This window comes from Ornithodoros turicata, chromosome 6, assembly GCF_037126465.1.
Source record: "Ornithodoros turicata isolate Travis chromosome 6, ASM3712646v1, whole genome shotgun sequence".
NCBI classification, from domain to species: Eukaryota; Metazoa; Arthropoda; class Arachnida; order Ixodida; family Argasidae; genus Ornithodoros; species Ornithodoros turicata.
The window spans coordinates 60,720,920-60,744,101 of NC_088206.1; the positions used below are offsets into that span (position 1 = coordinate 60,720,920).

Genomic DNA, 23,182 nt, shown 5'->3' on the forward strand with positions numbered 1-23,182 from the left:
TTATACGCGGGCACTGGTGATTCAGCCACCGGGCCTTTGTGGGCCAGTAGGCTACCTACCACTGATACAATTTTCTTGTTGCAACCGAGGGGTCACTACGCTCTTGGGTCAGCCCAGATGTCAATCTGAAATATATGTACACAACAAGCTACCGTGCTGACCTCTCACAGCTATCCTTAAGGTCCTCAGATTTCCGTGATTCAGCGACATTTCGCGGAATTTCGAATTATCGTGGAATTCGAATGGAATATCAATCACTCGAAGTATTCGACTCGCGAATCGAATACCCAATATTCAGGTTTCCGGATATTGGATTATTCGCCGAATACGAACGACACCTCCCGAGAGTGGGCTTCGCCTGACGCTTCCCTGCATGAGGTTAAGCCTGCCTTACAATATAGAAGCCTGTTTATGAAATTGTCCAAGCTGCAGGACAAACACAGACAGATTGTAGTTTAGCTTAAGATAACGTTAGTCCAAGTTTATTGAGCATACTTCGCCTGAGGAAGGGGCGGCGTACCTCCCGTGTGCTGTTTAGCGGTTGCAGTGAGGGATTTTGATTTGATATCTGGGAGGTTGCCTTCAAAAAGTGACTAAAATAATGCCTACTCTTAAATAATGCCTACAGCCCAGGAATAAAAAAAGGGTGTCCTAAAGATGTAACTTCATCAGGGCATGAATTGTAAACTCCTTCCTATAAAGTTCCTCTAAACTCTGTAGATGCTGAAAGATCTTTTAGCAGGTATAAAATTATTGCAGGTGACAGAATGCATCAGAGGAGAACACAAGGTATCATCTATGTAATTTTGAGCCACAAAAGTGCTTTGAATATATAATTTTATAAAATATTTTTCCTTCCCACATTATCGTATACGAAGAGGGGAGTCAAGTCCTGTAGATCACATAAACAAAATACAGAAACCGACACTGAAGATTAGAGACATTATCCGAGAAAATAGTGTTTCCTGTCTTCAGAGGGGATATCACTGAGGAGCCATCTCCGTTTCTGGATTTTGTCGCCTGTAGATGGCGCCACACGAACACCCGGGTCTCAGCAAGGTGAAAGCTCTAACCAATACCCCTGTTACGAGTTACTCCTCCACGGGATTGTGTAGTTCCATAAACGTGTGACCTCCTTGACTATTGAGGTACAGGGATCTCGCGTCATGTGTGGGTTGCCAAGGTCAACTGAGCTATAGGAAAAAAAGGCAGGTTCGAGTCCAACCAAGGCGAATTCCTCTTCATTGTCTTTTTGTTGACTGCATCTACTGACTTTTGGGGTTGATGTTATCTTAGCTTTCCTAAGCTTTCCATGTCGGAGTTTTTCGACACCAGCATGCAAAGTCCAAGTGTTATGTTTCGTTCGCTGCGCTTATTTCTATAAAATTATAGTGACCAGCTGATATTTCTTTGGCTGAGAATTCCAGCAGTAAAACATTTTGCATTTCGCTTTCGCAAAGCCAACTGCTGTGTATTCACAGAAAAAGTCTTGTGCATTGACTGATTGATTGATTACATTAATCATATATAAAATTTTTCCAATCTACAAAACACGCACGCAAATGAGTCTACTCTTGATGTTTACGAGTCTCATACCTTGTATTATTTCTCCTTTATTGGAAACGGTCATAATCGGGCAGGAGGGCACAAATAGGCGACAAAACATTTTTGTTTACAACTCCTACTACAATGTCACACCTCCTTCCTATTTGATGTCTGGCATATGGATGTGTCGGAATAAATGGTTGCTCCAGGACAATGCCCCTGTCCACACGGCTTCCGTTTGCCAAGGCTGCACTGAAGGAGTGCGGCTTCGAAGAAATCCACCACCCACCCTACAGTCCAGACTTGGCACCGAGTGACTACTTCCTGTTCTCAAACTTGAAGAGGGATCTCAGATGACGAAGATTTCAAAACGATAGTGAGGTGCAAGAGGCAGTTTTCCAGCATTTTGCGGACAAAACTTCAGACTATTTTTTCAAGGGTATAAGAATGCTGGTTGAAAGGTGTCAAAAGTGCATCGAAGTTAAGGGTGACTATGTCGAAAAGTGATACACTTGTTTCGCCTCTGTGACTATTAAAAGTTGGTTGGGCCGGAAACTTATGGAACCACCCTCGTATATATGTATATAGAGGATGCATATACAGCATATGTTGGGATATTAAGATGTACGTGAGACATGTATACGGATCAGCATAGGAAGTAGCTCTAATTTTATTTTATGCCTTCCTATGCCAGTCTAACGTGTGCAGCTTCGCGATTATTGAAATGTGTTCAGTTTGGAAGAAACATCTATTCGGTTAGGAATTCGAACGTTGAATTGCATGTTTGCAATTCGAATACGGCTACGAATACGACTACTCGCTTCGGTTGACCTTTCCTTTTTTTTTCCTTTTTTCTTTAATACATCTTCACCAGTCTCGTGAAAATCTGTTCATTATTTACCGAAAGAGACTGCAAACTTTGTCCCATAGAAAATTCATGGGGCCGCCGGAGGTGGTATCCCCTCTTAAGCAGCCGTTGACTGCTCGCCGCGGAAAATTGTGGAATTTACACGCTGGTGCCGTGGAATTTTGAATTTGCCGCAGTAGGAAACTGAAGGCCTCACAGGACCTCAAGAAATGTTTACTGCCCTACTGTTCGGGGGCCTATGTCTTCTGCATAAAAATGTTGCACATTTACCAAACCGAAGAAAACAAATAGGACAGACAAATGCAAGCATAGTCTACTAAAAATACATTTTCTTTTTTACTCAAAAGGTAAGGGTCGATTCACACGATGCAACTTTAGTTGCGTGCAACCAGGTTGCGCCACCAAGTTGCACCGAGTGAACGGCGAGGCTCTGGTTGTGAAACCTGAGTTGCAGGAGTTGCAGAGCCGATCACTTCATGAGCGACTTCTCCTGCAACTCTAGATGCAACCTGCCAATCACACGGCTCCGCCTTGCAAGCGCAACCAATCAGGAAGACTTCGACGTGTCAGTTATGGCAGCGGCAGTACGCGAGACGATGAAATTATCACTGACCAGCGGAAATTATGCAAAATTATCAAACTCGCAAGGGATTGAAGTCGTAACGAGTGGGCGTCGCAGTGCAATTGGACGAAAATGATGACAGTGATGTTTTTTCGCGCCATCTGGTGAGCTCGGCAACCGCTACGGCATTCCGAGTTGCTCGCTGTATGAAAGGGACCTTTTTGTGCAACTTTGGTGGCGTTCCAAATGTAGCGGGAGCCGAGTTAGTTGCATCGTGTGAATTGACCCTAACATTTTTCATCATCTCCTTTGACTAACATGGCAGCATGTTTGTGGTATCATATCCAACATTGTCAAGCCACGCAAGCATGTTATCCAGGAGGACTCAAAAGTTTGTGAACATTCTGTGTGCAGGATATAAAATGCTGTATTTACTCGCATACTGGATGCAGTCCTGTAAGAACATGCCCCCAACTTAAGCACCCAAGAATAAGCACTAGGGCAGTGCGAACACTGATTTTCAAGTTTGAATCGAATATGGAGAACCACCTAATCAAATATGAATATTTATGAATAATGAAGACATAGTATACAAATGTGTTACTTTTAATAAAAGTAAGGTGGGGTACACATAATTTGTTGTTGTCAGTTACAGAGTATTTCCATTCAAAAACACTAGCTGCTCAACGTGTCCTGGCGACAGGGCAATGCGACACAGTAGTGAAATCTTTAATGAACAGTACTGAATATGTATGATTCAATTTCATTTTCATTTTTTAAAAGTGAAACTTGATTTTGTACAGGTATTTTTCTATCATTTCCTATTCACATCGTCTGCTCGTGGTGCAGTGAGTGTACCAATCAGTGGTTTATCCAGAATCACAAGCACTGAGGAGTGTTGCAAAAACATTGGGGGTGGGAGGTCATTGTTGCACTTACATTGTAAGAGCTGTATGCAGTGATTTATCCAGACCTCCCTACACCCCCCCCCCCCCCCTAGTTCAGTGACACCCCCTAACTTTCTCAGCTGTGTGCCCCTTACAGGGTGTGCCCTTGCGATTTCAGCTTTAGACACATGACAGCAGACTTGTGCGTAATGCGTTACTAGTAATTGTGTTACTTGTAATCAATTACCTTTTTGAGTAATTTTTCGAGTAATCAGTTACTTTACTGTCAAAGTAATTTTTCGAGTAATCAATTACTTTTCTGAGTAATCGATTACTAAGTAATTGATTACTTTTCCGGCAGAGATTAGCTTATCTTTCAGATGTTCTGCCCCAAGTCAAGCCCCTGGTTCCATCAGCCCTTGTTGGTCTGTTCTACTATAGCAAGCTGAGGTCATTGTAATAATGCTCTGGAATTTCAGAATCTCTCTCCCTAATCTCTTCCTACACCGGTGTGATGGTATCTGGAGCTTTGGAGGTTTAGTGAGTCATGGGGAAGTTCCACGCAATGCTCTTCCACAATTGGGTCAACGTCTTCCCGGGCGTACAGATCTCCTTGTTCTACGTGTTTTTGTTTGTCTTGTTATTTCAGTTGTTCCACTGTTGAACTTCTTTTTTTTTTTTCCGAGGCACACAAAGACGGTTATAATTTGCGTGAATGCAGAGTAACGACCGAAGTAACGCGTTACTGTTCTACTCGTTAGTCAATTACATTTGAAGTCGAGTAATTGGTAATGGTAATAAATTACATTTTTCGAGTAACGGGCACAAGTCTGCATGACAGTAATGATATGTTAAGCTGTAATGACTTAACTATAATAATGCCCCACCCCCCCACCCCCAATTTTTTTCTAACACCCCTCCGTGCTTGGGATTCTGGATAAACCACTGGCTGTATGTACCATTGCTGACATGTGTCTAAAGCTGAAATAACAGAGACCCCTTGTAGGGGAAGTAAAGATAGGGAAGGGTGGGGGAACTTAAATAAATCACTGGCACCAATGAAGGCTGCTAATAGGGGACGTTCGTATTTTGTCTCCGGTAGGTAGCTTTGTGGGAATACCCAAATCCCAGAGCACGAGGGGTCTCCCACTGTATTCTGTAGCACCAGTCTTCCCCGTCCCCTTTCGTCTGTCTCTTTCCCATCCCCTCGGTGCACCGCGCTACAAGCAGGCTGACAGCACCTTGCTGGGCCGTCACCTACTTGCGATCGAGCGATTCTCTCTCCTTTTCCGTCTTCCTCGCTCGCCCTCTTTTCCCGCTCTTTCCGGTTTTTGGCGCAAGATGGCGGCGCCCTGTTTGAATGTGTTCGTCTGCCGCGCCGGTGTTTTGTTGTTGTGACCGACTCCAGAAGGGTTTTCCTCGACTCTACTCGGTAAGTACAGGATTTGGACCTTCAAATATCGGGAGAGTCTGTATTGAGCCACTTGACTACCCGTTTTGCAATAAAACTAGCGCAGATAGAGTTATTGAACGTTTATGTGGGACTCCTCGATCGTCCGATAAACAAAAGCGTCAAGAAAAATCTATTGGTTTACCCTGATGCAGCGGCACTTGTTTTTCGCGTTTCACGTTGGCGATAAGTGACGATTTGGTGATTACCTTATCGCTATCTCGTTCCTGCTGCGAACGCGCCTGTGAGGTACGATCGTAAGTAGGATCCTGTTTCTCGTCTGCTTCGCAATCATGACGGAGCGACGTGTGCTGCTGTACGATTGTAGATCTTGTGATACGGTATTGATCTTTTTATTTGGGCTTCTTATATCATACAAGCTAGCTGTTTTTCTTTCTGTCTCGTTTTGGTGTCGCTTCACTGCTTTGTCGCATGTCGTCTGCTTTCTCGCATTCCATCACAGTGGACGGCCGTCGATAACGCGCTTGCCATTTATAATGCATCTCCTGCCTCTTGTCACATCCCAGTGTTGCTATCGACCGACCAGTGTCGTTGAACCTAAGGAGTGCTTGTACGATGGTTGTGTTGTGAATAATTCCGCACTTTTCTGTTATGTTCGCTGCGGTTGGCTGACCCCGGGCTTTCTTTGCGCAGCGCGTGGACAACTGCACTTGCCGCATTGCCGTTTGCCTCATTACTGCCGTCCCAAGAAGGAAATAAGTTCGGTGTTACTGGTTCATATGAATTCTATATCACGCATGTCACGGCGAAGCGGTGACGAACTTTTCTTTTTCTCTTGTACTCGTAGCAGACGACACACGGAAATACGTTAGAAGTGGAAGGTTACCGGAAACGATGGTTAAATGGCTGTCATTAAAAAACAACGAACGTGCATACAATTGCTTATAACAGCGGTGGTGGTTATAAAAGTGTCTGCGTATGCTTATGTGGTCAAGAGGGTCATGACGTCGGCTGGCATCGTCGTCTGCTATTGCTGAAGTGCAATTGCCGTTTGAAGTGTTTGGAATTCGTACTCTATGTCACCGTTGCATAAATATTACGTTTATTCGCTGGCATATAGCGGTCTTTTGCGATTTGAACCCATATACTCGAATTACTGCGTATCATATCGCAGCAGCTCATTTAGAGTAACTCTGCGGAAACTGGTCAGGAATCGGGTAATTTGGCCAACATCTAACATAGCTAACGAAGCTCTCAAGACACAGAAGTAGACAGGACAGGCGCTCACTGGCATTGTGGAAAACTTTTATTATTCCTAAAATTGATTACACTGATATTAAATTTCTTCAGATACCAGCGAGCGCGTGTCTTGTCTACTCTCTGTCCGTGTCTTGAACGCTTGCTTAGTATGTTAGATGCTCTGTGGTAAGACATTTGGCTTCGAAACCAAAGCAGGTCGCACCTCGAATTCGCACTTCCAGCCGTGAAACGACAGGGGATGATTTTGCGAACAGATTGCACGGGCTGTGCACGGGCACTGTGCCACGATTAGATCAAACGATGTGCTAGCCCATTCACGCCTGAACAACACGGGGCGTTTTCTTATTCCGGCTATTAAGCAGTCTGCTTGTAAACGGCATGAGTCATGCGCTTAGGTATCCTGTCTCACCTTGAACCGGTTCGCTAGTCGAGCCGAGACTCACACGGGCCAGTCCTGTTGTAAGTGGCGTTCCTGCGCTTCTGTCAATGCGTACACGTTGTGATGTCGGCAAAAGGCGTCTGGACTTTAGAAAAAAATAGAAATGAACGAAAACTATCGGTTAGCTTCACAAATCTGCTTGGTAACAGCATAATTGACTAGCTTTGAAAGCCTTTTTAACGTGCTCTTACTAAGCGGCAGAAGACTCGGTCAGTATCACACAGTGTGTCCCAGTTGGCATGAACCCAGACTTCTAGAAAAGTTGGAGCGCTGTACGTGAACGAAACGAGATGGATGCCATTAGCAGTCGTGCATCCTAGTCGCCAGTATTTTTTTTTCGTTGAGACTAATTAATTAGATAGGACTGATTAGTTTACTTTTAAAGTATGTACATGTATATGAGCGAGGTTGAATGTTTTCCAGTTCCTCTACTTCTCTACACATACCTTATACAGGTTGTATAGTCAGAATAAACTGAGTGCATGGGTGAGCCGTCTCTCCACGATTCTCTGCCGAACCTACTTTGCAAATAGACCGTTACAAAATGATAATGCTTTCCGATACTATCAACGACCTGCTTGCATACACTGCGTCTATAAGTGCCTTCGATCGCGCCGTAAGGGTGAAATAATCGTTCCATAACTTGCACTTACACGGAAGGCAAAATACAGAGGGTACCGAGGAAAAACGGGATCGCCATTGTTTCTCTGCATGAGGCTACTCGTCGTTTATTGAGCCACTTAGTGGGAAGGACGAATTCGTCTCTCCCGTTTAGTAGTCGGCATTGCGACCGTCTGCAGCAACGACCTTTTATCGCAACAAACGGGACAGGTTCTGATCCGAGTTACACGTTGCCCAGATGAGCCATCATATGATTGTGTTTAGACTCACGCGCAGAAGCAAAATGCGGACGATCTGAGTGCATTCATGTACAGTGCGTTGGCTTTAGTGTATTCAGTCTGGTTGCAGTGGAGTCAGCCAGAAGTTTTCTGTCTGGTGGGAGTCAGGAAGCCGCCAAATTTTCGCTTAACTGCTTAACCCACTGCAGGTTACGTATTATAGCCATTCATCCCTTTCAGACGTTTCAAAAAAATTGGGAAAGAGCATACAATTTATTGGTGACACACTTACTTGCAGCATGCCTCCGATGTCATAGGGACGATTCATAACACGCGACGAGTCAGTAGTTAACATCGCGGACAATAGAGTGTTAGCGAATTGTATAATTGCCATATAATTTCGTGTACATAGCCATTGCACATAAACATTGACAGGGCCGGCGAGAGGGGGGGGGGGGGAGCAGCCGGGGTAGAGCCCCGGGGCACGGTTGTCTTCATGGGTCCGCCCGACCCAAGGCACGACGGTTGCTTGCACCAGGAACCCAGACACACGTAATCATGTAAACATGAAATACTTATAGATTATGTTATCCAGACGTGAGAAGGGGGACCCGCGGACATTCCCCGGGACCCGTCATTTCTCCCGCCGACCCTGCACATTCGTAGCGTACGCAAGGATGCCGAGCGCGCGTGCACTAGAAGAACGATAAAATGGCGTAGATATACAGGCTAGCTGGCTTATATTTTGTGTGTCTTCGTAAAATAAACATTTCCTGTTTTGAGCGCTTCTCGTGTTGTGTTTTCTCTGTCTTCTGCCCATTGCTCAGGCACCTTCTTTATGGATATGAGGTTTTCCCTGGGTCTTCCGAAGACTGTCCAGACGAATGTCGGCCCAGGACGCACACTAACCCCCGCTGTCCCCCACTCCTTCCTACTGTCCTCTCTCCATCTGTCTACGTCTGTGCGCCGCTCATAGCCACAGTTGCTTCGCGGCGCTAACACGCAATTAAAAAAAAGTCTTTATGGAGTGCGCAAGAAGCTTTCGTGGGAGCGTCTCGCAGGACTCCGGCCAGTATCGGCATCTCCTTGGACTTCACCGCTTTATTTGTTGAGATCGAAAGGGCGCACGCAGCTCAGTTGACCTTCGTTATAATTTATAAGCGAGCGACTCACAAGACAAGAGCTTGCGGCCGGGAGCCCAGTGACTCTAAAACGTGTCTATGCTCCGCCGGACGTTGGAACGATATCGTACTACCCGTGTGTGGTCTTGTGTTCGTTCTTTGCTCGCTTGAAAATGCACGATATCGTACCATCAACTAAAACTAGCTAATGTTTTGACAGATTCGTTTCTTCTCTTTGTTTTCTTTCTGTCGTGGTGGAAGCTTACGAAAAAAAAAAAAAATCCTAGAAGGAGCCATTATTTTCACGCGTGGCGTCGTGCGTTCAAGGTTTCGCCGCAGCGAAGGCGATTTGACACGGTGCTAAGGAAGGAAGTATATTACGTACAATTGCCCCCGCATGTAAGCCTGGTGAGAGAAAGAGAGCAGTATTATTTTTATTCCTCCTTTGTGAGTTATAGAGGCCCGGAATTATTTGGCAACGCCTTTGCTTCCGCCGTGGTCCTCGTTGGGGCCAGCAAAAACCGGTAGGGGGACGAAAAATAAAAGCATTCAACAAAGAGAAAAACCTAATAACCGAAGAACGTATTTCACCGCAGGAGCCGCGTCGTCCATCCTTCGCGAGGTGCTGAAGTTTGACAGACATGTCCTTGTTTGTTGTGCTCATATACGTGCCCGTAACCTGTTCTGCATGCTCTCGTAATCAGAACGAGCAGCACTCGACGAAAAAAAAAAGATAAAAAGAAAGAAGATAGGAGCAAGATCTCAACTTGAAATGCATTCTCCGTGTGTGCTTCGGCGTTTGTGCATTCTCCTCCCCCTCGTTTCAAATTGTATTTCTATGGCTGTCCGTTAAGCATTTCTGGTCCGCTGCACGCAAGGCCACGGATTGTGGTCACCCACTTCTTTTGCTGTCGAGCGAGCTGTGAAGGGTTCAGCAGATCGGCTTCAAGTTCGATTATGTAGGACCTTCGTTCCGGTTCGTGCGACAACGTGTACCGTTATTTTCTAAAAGTTCGATACCACCTGAGCAATGAGCACTTCATGGGACTCTCAAGGTGGCTATGTAGGGTAGAGATTGACACGGTTTGGCCCGTACGATGCTGCACTTTAAGAGCAGAATATGGATGGAGATTCCCCAATGAATGTTTGGCGAGAAGCAGAAACAGCTAGACAAACTCCATCGCAACTGGCTGTGTATCGGGATCTGTCCACCGTCCCTTGACGGTATCCTTTTTCTGCGCAACTATCTTTATGCTGGAAATGTATTGGATTAGCTCATGGATCCTCGGCGATTTTCAGATTGAACCGTAATTGGCTTCTTCGGCAAATCTGGACCTGGTACGTGCGCCTGGTCTTTCTGTGGCGGACACGGGTCAGGCGAAAAATCGTGCTCGTGTCAAATCACTGATGTACGGTACGTGACCTGCTTCAGCCGCCTTCGGTCCACGCTATGCCCATGGACCGCTTAAAACGAATCGCGTTATATCCGGTCTTTGGTACACTTGTGCGGACAGAGTGCCCTTCGGTACGTTAGCGCCGTCCTCACGACCGTCGCACGAGTTCACCCTCTCCTGTTAACGGCAGAAAATGCGACGTCTTTGTTTCTTCTTTAGGCCGTCGTCCTCATGCGCCGTGCTGACCTCCAGTCGGCTGTCCTTGGGAGGACCGGTAATTTTCTTTTGTCTTTCTACCGAGGGCTTTGACGAGCGCCCAGAAGAAGCTCATGATGTATGCTTTGAAGGGCTCGCTCGCACGCGCTAGGGGTCAGCTGATCTTGTTCCCGTTACGTCCATGGCAAATGAAGCGGGACGCCACGCGACTGGACCTCCGAAAATGTCTCCTCTGGGTGGTAAACGCTTCCGCGTGTTTCAGCTGTTGCGCCAAAGCAGCCTCTCACGGAATGTTCTGACGCACAGTATGTAGCTGAAACATTCTACGTACGCTATTCGCTGCGAGATCGACGTATAGGGGGCGACACTGTCATCTTTCTAGTGTGGATAACACGCCGGCCGCTGTTCGGAGTTGACTGTTCTTTTCCGTAATTTTTGGGTTTCCACGCCGAGACTGGGAGGTGACACGGGTTCGAATCCTGTCACCGGCTGTGCTGTCTGAGGTTTTCCCTGGGTTTTCCGAAGACTTTCCAGACGAATGTCTGCACAGTTCCCCCCGAAGTCGGCCCAGGACGCATACTAACTCCCCTATCCCCCACTCCTTCATGCTGTCCTCTCTCCATCTGTCCACGTCTGTACGCCGCTCATAGCCACAGTTGCTTTGCGGTGCTCACACGGAATTAAAAAGAAAAATTCTTGGGTATCTTCACCGGAAGGTCACTTGTGCCGCGATGGTACGATACTGTTCGGATTCCCAATGCTCCACATACTGCGCTGGACGCGGAATAAACGCGTAAAAGCAGACGACGCGAGGAAGCCATCCACACTACGGTAGTTCATCGTTTCTCCGCAGCGCGCCGACACCGTTCGATCTCGGAGCGAATAGCTTGGGTTGCGGACGGGCACCCTCGTATTAGAAATGCATAATGTTTCGGTATGGACGCTATGGGGGGGGGGGGGGGGGTGATAGCGGCGCCGCAAGACCTTTGGAAGATCGAAACCGTTACGTTCATAACCGGTGCGCTTGAATTGAATTGAAAATTGTGACAAAGAGAGAGAGAGAGAGAAACGTATCATAAGTAAACGGGTCAACTGGTAAGAGGATTTTGGTCACCTATGTGTACATTTTTGGTTTACTGCTAATATGCAAAAGACGTCTGTGATTGGCGTAGTGCGCTCGAGGGCTTCGAACTATTGCTTGCGCTAAGGATCATGGTGCGAAAACGATCGTCAAAGACGACGTACCTCGATCACGCTGTCATGCTTTTATGGAAAAACGCGTAAAATATTGGCGTAACAAAACATGGCGAATAGGCTTCTTCGTCTGCATGGCATCCGCCATATTCTCGAGTGCCCCACTTTCAATGTACGGACTACATTATCCTATGGCGGAGGTATACCAATGTGATTGTAGTTCTTATGCTGTCTCTGAGTATACTATACGTGCGCTTGCCGTGCTATCAGTGCCCTCACATCACAATTTTAATCCCAGTGGCGCTCGTAATTTCTTAGAAAATTAAAAATGAAAATTACGGGCAACACTCTAAGTGGTCACCAGCTGCTCAGTGCTCGTCAGGTACGGCGGCAAAACTACATTGCATGCGGACAGCACGGGGAAGAAGTTGGCTACGTGTCGGCCACTTAGCCATCAGGAGCAGCACATCCGTCGGGCGCATACAGATCACTGTTGCCTGACGAATTGAGCGTTATTTCCCACCAGATGTCGCACCGAGCCGTTTTATCGCAATTTTTCTGGCAAATTAAAAACATGAAGTGTTTTCTGTGACATGTATAACTTGTTGTGCTGGGCTTACAAGCTGTTACTACCAGCGGCATGGCCGAGAGGGTTGTTAGTGGTAGCCGATGTGGCGTTGAAGACTGGGAGGTGGTGGGTTCAAATCCTACCGCCGGCTGTGCTGTCTGAGGTTCTCCCTGGGTTTTCCGAAGACTTTCCGGACGACTGTCGGCACTATTCCCCCTGAAGTCGGCCCAGGACGCATACTAACACCACCGTCTCCCGCTCCTTCCTGCTGTTCTTTCTCCATCTGTCCACATCTGTATGCCGCTCATAGCCACAGTTGCTTCGCGGCGCTAACACACACACACACACAAAAGCTGTTAATCTACGCCGGCAACATAAACTGCCTGTATGCGGATATCGCTGTTGTGAGATAGTTCCAACCAGGAAGGTACAGCTCCTGGGACTTCGATCGCGATAAGATCGTACAAGCAGGCGGATTGTACATAGCCTTTGGTATTTGTAACGGTTTAAAATGTAACTAGCCGAAATCACCGGTCACATCGGGGTCAACAGCGTGCACCACCACAGCATACCTGCGTCAGCATCACACGAACGGTATGGACCTGTACCATGTACTCTGCATGCAAACGAACACGAAAAACTGGAACCAGAACGCCATGTTTCACGCGGAGTGTGTGGCTTCACTTTATCCTCCTATGATATCACATCCGCTCATTGTTCTGCACTGCAACGGCTTTTTCTTTTCTTTTTTTCCTGCAGATCTTGCACGGCAAATGCGCCGTCTTTGTGTTCGGCTTGAAAGGGTAGTTTCCGGCAGAAACGTTTACGTAAGCGTAAAAAATGAGAAAAATCGGAATGGAAAAGCGGCACAGATAATCGATAAGGGCTGGAACGTTACGGGGATTTTGATCTGGGATCTCCGCTGCACACGGGACAATATGTGCGCGGTACGGGAAGAAAAGCTGGCCGCCTTTTGTCCGCCAGGCTCCAGTCTGATTTCCTGGTGCGATTTCGCGCGCGCCGTCTTCTCGAAAGTCTTCACGTCGGAGGCTCAATGGTTTGATCTCTCCTTTTTTTTTTTTTTTTACTCGATCTCTTCGCACGAAATCTTTCCTCCTTCCTCCACTAACTTTCCTACTACCTTTGTATACCATCATTCGCATCCACGTTTTATTTATTTTACTCGTATCTTTTGTAATAAAATGTGAGGGATTCCCGTGGTTTCGTTCTTCTTTTTTTTTCTATTCATCCTACGTTGGCGCTGACTTGAATGCCCATATCTACGAGCACTGAGTAGGGTAGGTTCTCGCACGTCCGCCTACACCCGCACGCGACCTGCTTTGTGACGATACTTTAAAGAGAAAGTCCGCACGCAGACATCGTTCAAATAAATATGCCTGGAAAGAGCATTTGACTCCAGACGCGCTATGTCTCTCAAAATCCACATATTTCCAGAGTTATTCCTATTTTATTTGGTTTAGTCATTATTTAGTTGTTTAATTATTCGTATTCGGCTAGCGTTACCTTTTTGTGACGTGTCAGCGTGCGTTCCCACGCTCCTCCTCCAGTATTCTCCGCAGCGAGAGACAAATAATTGTGCAGCCGAGAAGGAAGTCACGCGCCAAGGCCACGCCCACTTTTCCGCACTCTGACGTCGCGCGTACGTCTTTCTGCGCGCGAATTTCAAACCGCGTGGATACCAATGATTTATAATTCCAATAATAAATTATAGAGCTCGAGTCGGCGAAGTGTGAAGCGGGGATTCGGTAAATAGGAGAATACACTACACGTGGAAACAGATATCTACGAGTTGATGCTTGGAGAGTGAACCGTCCCTTTAAAGAGGGGCTTTTTGTCGGGTTAATCTGTACTTTCAGTCCTTAAACGAACAGTCGAAGGCCCCTCAATAAAATTCTCTCTCTCTTTGCTCCGGTGTGCGCTCTTGCGCAAGAATGATGGCATAAACCTGGGAGCGTATCGTGCCTGTATAAGGCCAGTGCTAAGACAGAAGTTTAAAGGCCTATGTCATGTTTAGCTACTTGATCACGCTAAAATCTCAAGTCAGCTAAAATCACGGCGAAGATTCTGGTTAGTGATGTCGCGAACGTTTCGCGAACCTTAGGTTCGCAGTTCGAACACGCCGGTTCGCGAGGTTCGACGACCTTTCGAATTTCAAGCCAGATTCGCCGAGGTTCGCAAAGGTTCGCAGACTTGGCCTTTGTCGTGAAAAGTTGGAAATACTGTAACTGATATAGCTCTTACAATTAATAAGTGTCTGTTTGTCAAACATGACAAAACATTGGTTTGGCTAGTCAGTACAAGTTCACGATGAAACGAGCGCAGCACGGAGAGGGACCGAGAAAGAACGACACTACGCAGGCGCCCACTAGCAACTACGAAAAGTTTATTGAAAACAACAGTTCTTATAACCACTACAACAGGAAGTGCAATCGAGATTGTAATAATAGAAAAATAGAGGTCGTCATAATCTAAACATACCGCAAGTATACTTGGCGGGTTTTCGAGTCGTAAAACATGTGCTTCCGCTTCCGGTAAGGAGATTGGCGCGCATGCGCAGTCTAACTTCTGTCTTCCGAAGAAAAGTTCGAATTTCGAACCTCGCCGAGGTTTGCTACATCTATAGTTTATTTATTTACTCCTCAAGGCCCGAAGGCATTACAGAGGGGAGTGGGTTATTACACACAAACACAGTATACAAAGGTAATAAATACAGGTCAGTATAAACGCAACAGTACACAAAATACCAAGCAATTAGGTAAATAACACTAAAATAAGTCACAACAAGCCACATCAATAACAATATGTAACATTGTAATGCAGTACACCATATATATCACAATCAATTAGAAAACTCCAGTAAAGTAATTAGTTCCGGTGTGCCTGTGACGTTTCGGCTATCAGGGTCATGTGTACAATATATCTTCCTCGGAAACTGTGTAGATGAATTTATTACGAAGCGGGCGTCGCCTCAGTGGAGCAAGAGGTTTCTGAAAGCTCCGCTAGACTCCGCGTCAACTGGGTAGATTCTCCCAGCGCTGCCTCTTCTGTCCTGCCCGTGTATAGGAAGAAAACAACCTTTTTCCAAATCATATTCCTTTCTGTGCCGTCGAAATGGACACCATAATGGTCCGGTGAAGTTATTCTGGTAACAGATCTTGCATCACGTCGGAAACGCTGACTTCCCCCGGTGTCATTTACTCAGCTACTCCCCGTGTTCCAAAACCTACTCGATGACGTCGCGACCCCAGTTCCAAAAGCGGGTTGCCTACTCGAGAGTAGCTACCCGAGGTCGACTCGCTCTACTCCCTATCAGACGGGAGTAGGTAAGAGTAGTGACGTCAGAGCTGTCGTCTGCATTGAAATCTACGGTCGTCTGCTTTTGCTGCTGCTCGTCTCGGCAGCATTATAGCGGACCCAGGAAAGTTCCAGCGCGAATTTTGCGACTTGATTTCTTCAGAGCAACATGAACGTAACCGTACATAAAACACACATCAGATCGTTGTATGTGAAGGTCGAAACCTGTTTCTGTGCGTTTCAGAGCTAACTGCGGACGAGAACAGCGCTACCCTTTCTCGGAACGTGCGGCAAATACCCCTAATTCGTGGCGTGAATGCTTTACGAACCCACGCAGATGTCCCCGTACCGGAGTCAACAGCGTCACACTAAAGCGAAGCAGCGGACAGCGGTTCTTATGTCGCGGGGCCCAAATGTCAATGTCGTCTGCTGTCGCCATGTTGAGAATCGTACTCGCGCCCGTTCCACAACCTACCCGAGGGTTACCCTACTCCCATGGTCACGTGGTACAACTCTGTCACGTGACCAACTCCTACTCGAGGGTTAGTTGTGGAACGCACCCTTTGTTCTACTCAAAACGCAGATGACGACGTCAGGTGACTTCACATCCCCCTCCGGACGAATCGCCGCAGTAGGGCGCTCTGTTTTCTCCTCTCCGCATTTCGGGTTCGATTTGCTCTTGCCATCAAAAACGAATTAATTACTCGCGCAAAATGAAGACGAAGGTTATCTCAGATAGCAAGGGGGTAGTTTGTGTTTGGTACGAACGTGTCATGCTCATTATTTTCGTTTCTTTGTTATTGTTGCGGCTCCGTCCGTTCCTTCGGGCACAACTTTTTTCGTCTGCGAAAGTTTAAGCGCTACCCTACCACAACATTTCCTCTTTTCGATTAGGGGGTCTCCCTGGTATGGGAATGCGAAAATGAGCAAATTCCTGGCAGCGCTCCAGAGGTCGAAATCGGCGTGTCTCTTATCGGAGCTCGTATCTTTGCTTCCTCAACATTTGAGCAAGGAGGAAAATGAAGGATAAGTTACACGCCAAGTTTCCCGATCTTTTATACCATCAGTCGATCACGATGGCGTCCCAATCACGATCACGTTCCGCAGCGAGAGTCCATTGTTTTCTATGCTGGCAGCATGCGAACTTCCTATGCAGCATACCTTATTGAATTGTAAGGAGTAACTGGAACCACGTTTAGCCGCTTCTTCAGAGCGAGTGCATGAAAGGTCGTCCGGGCCTATTTAGGTGTGAGTGATGAGATTTTTTATCACATGCACTGTACTGCACTCGTACGCCGTGGTTATATTTAGATCATGCGCTACATGCGTGTACGTGTAAAGATGTTTTCGTCGCCTTTGGTACGGCATAATGATGCTTCGTAGGCATTCTTTTTTTTATATTAATATTATTATTGATTATTGTTCTATCTTTAGTAGCATCGCGGTGGATTTGAAGACAGGGAAGGGGGCGTTGGATTTGGAAGCCTAGAATAAAATGACATACGTTCGATTGTGTGTTGGGGCAGCTTAATGTTTCCGCATTCATTGTTTCGTGCGCGATTGTTGAACGTTTTTGGAAGTCGCCTTTGCAGCAATGACCTTTGAGGCAGTAGTACTTTTTTTTGTGGGCGTGGTGGAGATGAGACTTCGATGACTTCAAGGTGATCTTAGTCAATTTATTTATTATTTATTTATTTATTCAATACTGCTGACTGTCTGTTGATAGTCGCTGCAGGAATGGGGTAACAGTCGGCACACTGTGCACAAACGAAAGCATGTAGCAGCTATAATCCTATATAGAATTGGAGTATATACTAGATGCATTGTCACAACCGTTAGTCTCTTTCGGGACGTTGAAGCGAAGCTTAAGTATTGGGAAATAAATCTTAATATCAAGGGACTAATAAGGGGAATAATTGCAATCTGGAGCATTAGAAGCTCCAATTTACTCCTTTTTTCTTAGTTTCCAGGGAGAAACTTTACAGTTCGTTTCTGTTCTACCTGTAATCTTTACGCGGCGTCATAATTCTCAATTTTTGAAAAGTGGAGCTTTCGTCGCTAAAATAGTTAAATTCTGGACTGGCCACATTCTGTCCTATGTGGTGGTCACACTGTGTGAAGAAAGCAGTAAATTAGGGAGCAATTATGGCTTCTACTCCCCTAGTTTGTAATTCTCCCATTCTAGCCTCCGAACCTGAACTTTGCTCCCCAGCACTGCAAATAGTCTTTGAACAAGCCCCATGTGTTTAGTCCCGAAAGAGACTAATGATTGTCGCAAATGCACCTAGCAGTACAGAAAAGGAAGACGAGTTTAATTTCAAACTACTGCTATTTCTGTGGGCAATACCTCTAATGAATTGCCAGCCACAGCCAGTGATCGGAACCGGAACTGAACCCGAACCGAAAACAAAAAAAAAACGTTATTTTCTGTCGAACCCAAACCGAACCGGAACTGAACCGAAATTTTTTTATACGGTTACCGGTTCGGGAATCGGTTCAGAGGTGAAATAATTGTACTACCGACCGACTTTTTTATTTACCGACTTGCTTTTTATTTATTTATTTTTTGTATACGATGCCAGATGCGTCGAGTTGAGTCGAACCGAACCGACATACCTGAACCGGTTCAAGCTGATAATTTCGGTTCAGCATAGCTAAACCCGAACCGAACCAATATGTCTGAACCCGAACCGGACCGTAAAAAATACCGGTTCCGATCCGTGGTCACAGCATTGCACGTATGCGTTTCCGCAAGGTCCCGCTAGGGGCGCGACGAAGTTCTTACTACGTTTGTTCTGGTGCAGTTAGGAGAGGGGGCACGGCACTGATAGGGGGCAGTTTGTGGCGCCTCCACCGCGCGAAAATGCATCCAGATGGTGTGTATTGCTCATCATGAAAATGCATCACTACGGAGTTGGGACTGGCAGTTTACAAGCACGCCCGTAACAACATGTAGCTCAGAAATTAAACTTTTCCTGTTTTCCTTGGCCAGTAAACGGTGTCCTTCTGAATTTATAGCGACTTAAAGAAGCCATAGTGACTTTTTGTCGAGTTCGATTTTCGAAAGTGTTATCGCAGTAAGATAAATATTGCAGTAAGTGTAGGAACAACCCAAAAGTTTATTTGTGAGCACTGTTCTTTAACGATGTCTCGTACACAACCGCACACTTGGGATGGTTCTGTGATAACAGAACTGATGTGTGTCGACACGAGTGACATCTCCACGGAATATATCAGGGGAAGAAAACGCAAAAAGGAACTGCTCAGCCAACTCTTAGTTGAGCATTGGCGCTGGAACATTGGGAGTGGCGTAGTGCTCACAGCAGACGACACCTTTGGCCCTGTCGTCTGCTACGGAATATGTTATAGCGGACGACACCTTTTGCCCTGTCGTTCGCCACGGAATATGTTGTGGCTGAGTCCCAGGACATTCCCCCATGGTTAGAAGAGCACGCGAAAACATGAAGTTGAGCCGCTCACAAGGCGGCAGGAAGCTACAACATTTTGCACATTTTCCTCTGGAGTATTTTGGGGGATGTCGTCGCTCGTGTGAATATACGGGGCATAGGAGAAAGTTCCGCTTTGAGTTATGCGGAATTATTTCACTATCAGAAGCTAGAAGGAAAGACAAAAAGGTTAATCTATGACTTTCCTTGCTTTCTTTTTTTCGTTGTTTCGAGTAGAATCGTCTCAATTTTCCTTCCTTTAACTATAAGGTACTCGATATTTCAACACAGATGGATAACAAACGAGGAACTGTAATTATCGCTTCCATATCCCTTCATCCGTGCTTGTGAACTGTGACGTCACCTTCAACGGCAGTGTTTCGTTCCTCGAACCTGTGCGCCCTCTGTCGACGTCTTCAGACAGTCGGCGCCACTACATCTGTCACTTCCCGTTGCAGGAAACCCGTGTGTAACACAATGAGACGGGCATCCATGAACGAGCAGTGAGCACGCCACGAAAACTCTCTTTTGACGGCTGTTAGCCCACCCCTCTCGTATGCCTCATTTCTTTCGCATTGGCCGCAAACCCGCCCTAATTTGCTTCCCACGGTTTAACCCTAACCGTTATCCGTTCCTGCTTGCTTGAAAGCTCGCGCAGATACGCAGTGTATACATAATAGTATTAGGATGACGTGACGCGAATGGCGGAGATGTTCGGCGCCGTTGCATCTGTTTGTTTCCCGTCCATGACGTGCCGAGTGAATGAGCAACGAAAGCTTCCCTCGAGGGCTGGAGCACCTCGGTCACTTCCCCCCCTTTTTTTTTATCACCAGGCCGTTAATGTGCCTATTAAAATGCACTATGCGAAGTGATTCATTCGACAGATGCGTAAATATTGTAGAATTCGATTTCAAAAATCGCGACCCTGTGCAACGGGAGCAATGCTCGCAACTAGTCGCCCCGGTCACTTTGACGTCACTACGGTACAGTCCTCTGGTTGGTTTTGAGAGACGTCGTCTGCTACACCGAGAGGACTGGGGGAGAAACGAAACAGAAAAAAAAGGAAGGAAACTGGAAGCTCCTGCCCCGACTGGAGCGCGGTCACTCTTATAGTGACCGTAATCACATCACCGGTGATGTTTTTCCTCCTCCTCCTCGTTTCACTCTGCAGAGCTAGTTGAGCGGGAAAGCGCGCGTCGATAATCGGGTGCGCTTTTTCTTAACAGAAAAATATTGCATGCAGGCAATACAATACAATACAGTGTTTATTACTAAAACAAAAGTCATACAAGCAATCTTCCAAGAGACCGCTAGGATGTACTCTAACGCGGTCTCAATAGCAACATTGCGTACAACATGAAAACCTGTGGGATTTGCACAAAAAATTAGAACAGCAAACACTTTAATTAACACAAATTCATTTTGCAAAGTACGTTTGAATACATAAATACTGGAGATATTTCTTGTTGCAAATAATAAAGAATTCCACACATTTGCACCAAAGTAGCCAATACCCTGTGATCCATAATTCGTCCTAACACGCGGCAAACATAACTGCAAAGTTATCACTTATCACACCTCGTGAATTATGGCGTTGATAACCACGTAAGTGCAACAGAGTCAACAGCTGTGTACCCATATACCAACTTGTGCATTAGCAAGGCAGTCCTAAACTTAACTGAATGATAAATCGATTGTACACGAAAAGGTTCAAACGCGAATGTAATCTGTACTCTCTGGGGAAGATCTAACATGTCTGTAACAGCTTTTTTCTGAAGTATGTAAAGGGGATTCAAGGTTGATTCATATGAAAGTCCATAAACCTCAATGGCATACGTCACATGGGAATGCACTATGAGTAATGCACAGATATGGGCGTATTGAGAGGTAGCAATCTGTGAATTTTTTTTAAGTGCATGTATTCCAAGTGGCACCTTCCTTCTCACAGCGAGTACGTGGCTATCCCATTTTAGATGTTGGTCTATAACAAGTCCAAGAAAACTGATAGAATCTACCTTCGGAAGAACGAAATTGTAGAAAACTAAATCATTATGTACTGTAGCAAGTTTATTTTGTCTTGGATGAAAGATATAATGCAAGATGACTTGATCAGATTGGGAATAAGTTTATTAGATTCCAGCCAAGCAGCAAGTTCTTGTAATAAAACAATGACAATTGATTGGTTGACAATGACAGTCTTGAGAATTTGTGTGTGTGTGTTAGTTGTGAAGTCGTCACATCCTTTCATAATGCGTCAGCAACAAACTAGTTGAGATGACTTTCTAGGCTCTTTTGAGGAACCCCTACGGACTAGATATCTCGTGTGTTCAGAATCTTAACGTATTATATGTCATTCAAATGCAGGTGTCTCACGCTGTATTTCGCCAATACGTATATTGTTTCTCTATGTGACCCGGAAGTATCACAGACTAATTAATTCATAATTTTGAAAAGTACGACGTCATAATAATGTGCGCAATCCGCCACGCGTCTGGCAACATCGCTCCCCGAAGGTCCCTCTTCGAACCCTCGCAGCTGTTGGCAGTCTTCCAACGTAGGGAGGAGAACGGAAACGGGCGCTGTTGTAAAGAAAGAGAGAGACGAGAGAGAGTTCCCGGTGACGTCACATACTATCGGAGAAACCGAAACTATGAACTTTTTTTTGCGGGTTCTTTCGAAAATTTGTGGAAGGGCATGTTCAGTGTTCGCTGACGGCATTACGAGAAAATTTTTGATTTATAATTTTATTTATGCTTCTGCAGTTTTATTTTTATAACAATGTTTATCATATTATTTTATTTTTTAGGCATTCGGGTTCATCTTTGAATGTGGCCAAGAGAAGAACGTAGGGTGTACCCCGGTAGCACCAGTTTTGCTCTAAAATTGCGGCGTAAAGCATAGTAGTGGGTAGACGGGGCTCGCGTGCCCGAGTGACAAATGAGGCGAGGCCATTCTAATGAGATGCAAAGTAAGTATATCCAGCGCTCTCTAACGACAGAGGCGTGGTACTTGTACGAACTGTGTAGTGTCGTCCCACACACGTCATTTATCATCTGCGAAGAAGAATGACACTCCTTTCTCTCTCTCTCTTTCCCGTTCATTTGTTTCAGGTTTTCTTGTCCTGCGGGTCGCGGTGATTCACTTCCGCATATATAAAAAATGTATATAGCATCCTTGTCGTTGCATCTCAATATGAGGCTTAGCATTTCGAGCGTTACGTGTTGGTTACAGCCCATGATGATATTATGGAGTACCAGAAGTAGTACTGGAGAAAAGGAAAGAGAAATCATTGAAGCTTTAAAACGAAAGAAAAAGAATAATAGGACGCGGTACGTGTAGCAACCAGAAGCAATATAATGACTTGACCCAATATTAGGAAAAAGCAAAAAGAAAACAAAAGACACTCAATACACTTCAGTCAAGCGCAGAAATACAAAATATGTTGTTGAGACAAAAGCACATAAAAAAGAAACAATGACACAGCTACAACACAGGTATGTGAAGATGACCTGATTAAGCCAGCATTAACATTGCCCGTTGAGGCACCATCAAGTTTGCCGTTAAGTTTTCAAGATGAAACGCTGTCTTTTACGTAAAAGCCTATTTGGTCTTCAGCTTCCTTCGTGCCATTAAACACCAAGTCACTAAACCACATAAAAGTGTAAATGAACAGTGTGCAACTCAATCAGGAACAACGTTTATCATTTCCTCTCCGTTTTTCTTTTCTTTTATTTTTCGCCTTTGCCAAATCTATTTTATCACGGCGCTAAATAGTTGCTGTGCAACGAGATCTTTGTAAATGAGCCTCACTCTGCACAGCATACTGTCGTAGAGTCTCGCCTCGCGATTGAAAGAATGTAACAGTGTATATAACCTACATTGAATACCCACTTCCTCAACACGAACATGAACACCGAAAGTGAAAAGATTAAACCGTAGAAACAGAATGCAGTTCGAGACCTAGATTCGTAGAATACGAGCATTTTTTATTTTAATTTACTTTTCATTTTTATTTTATTTTATTTCAGGCTCGCCTTTGTGAATACTTAAGTAACGCGTGCTTGTGCCCGCGTACACACCTGTAGCGGGGCTTCTACCAGTCGGATGCCTCAAATCA

General features: G+C 45.6%; 1 protein-coding gene across 5 annotated transcripts in view; it reads left to right on the top strand.

The window, feature by feature from the left end:
* The window catches only part of LOC135396874 (uncharacterized), a 151,384-nt gene that overhangs the window by 48,288 nt on the left and 79,914 nt on the right, over positions 1-23,182 (top strand). The window lies entirely within an intron of this gene.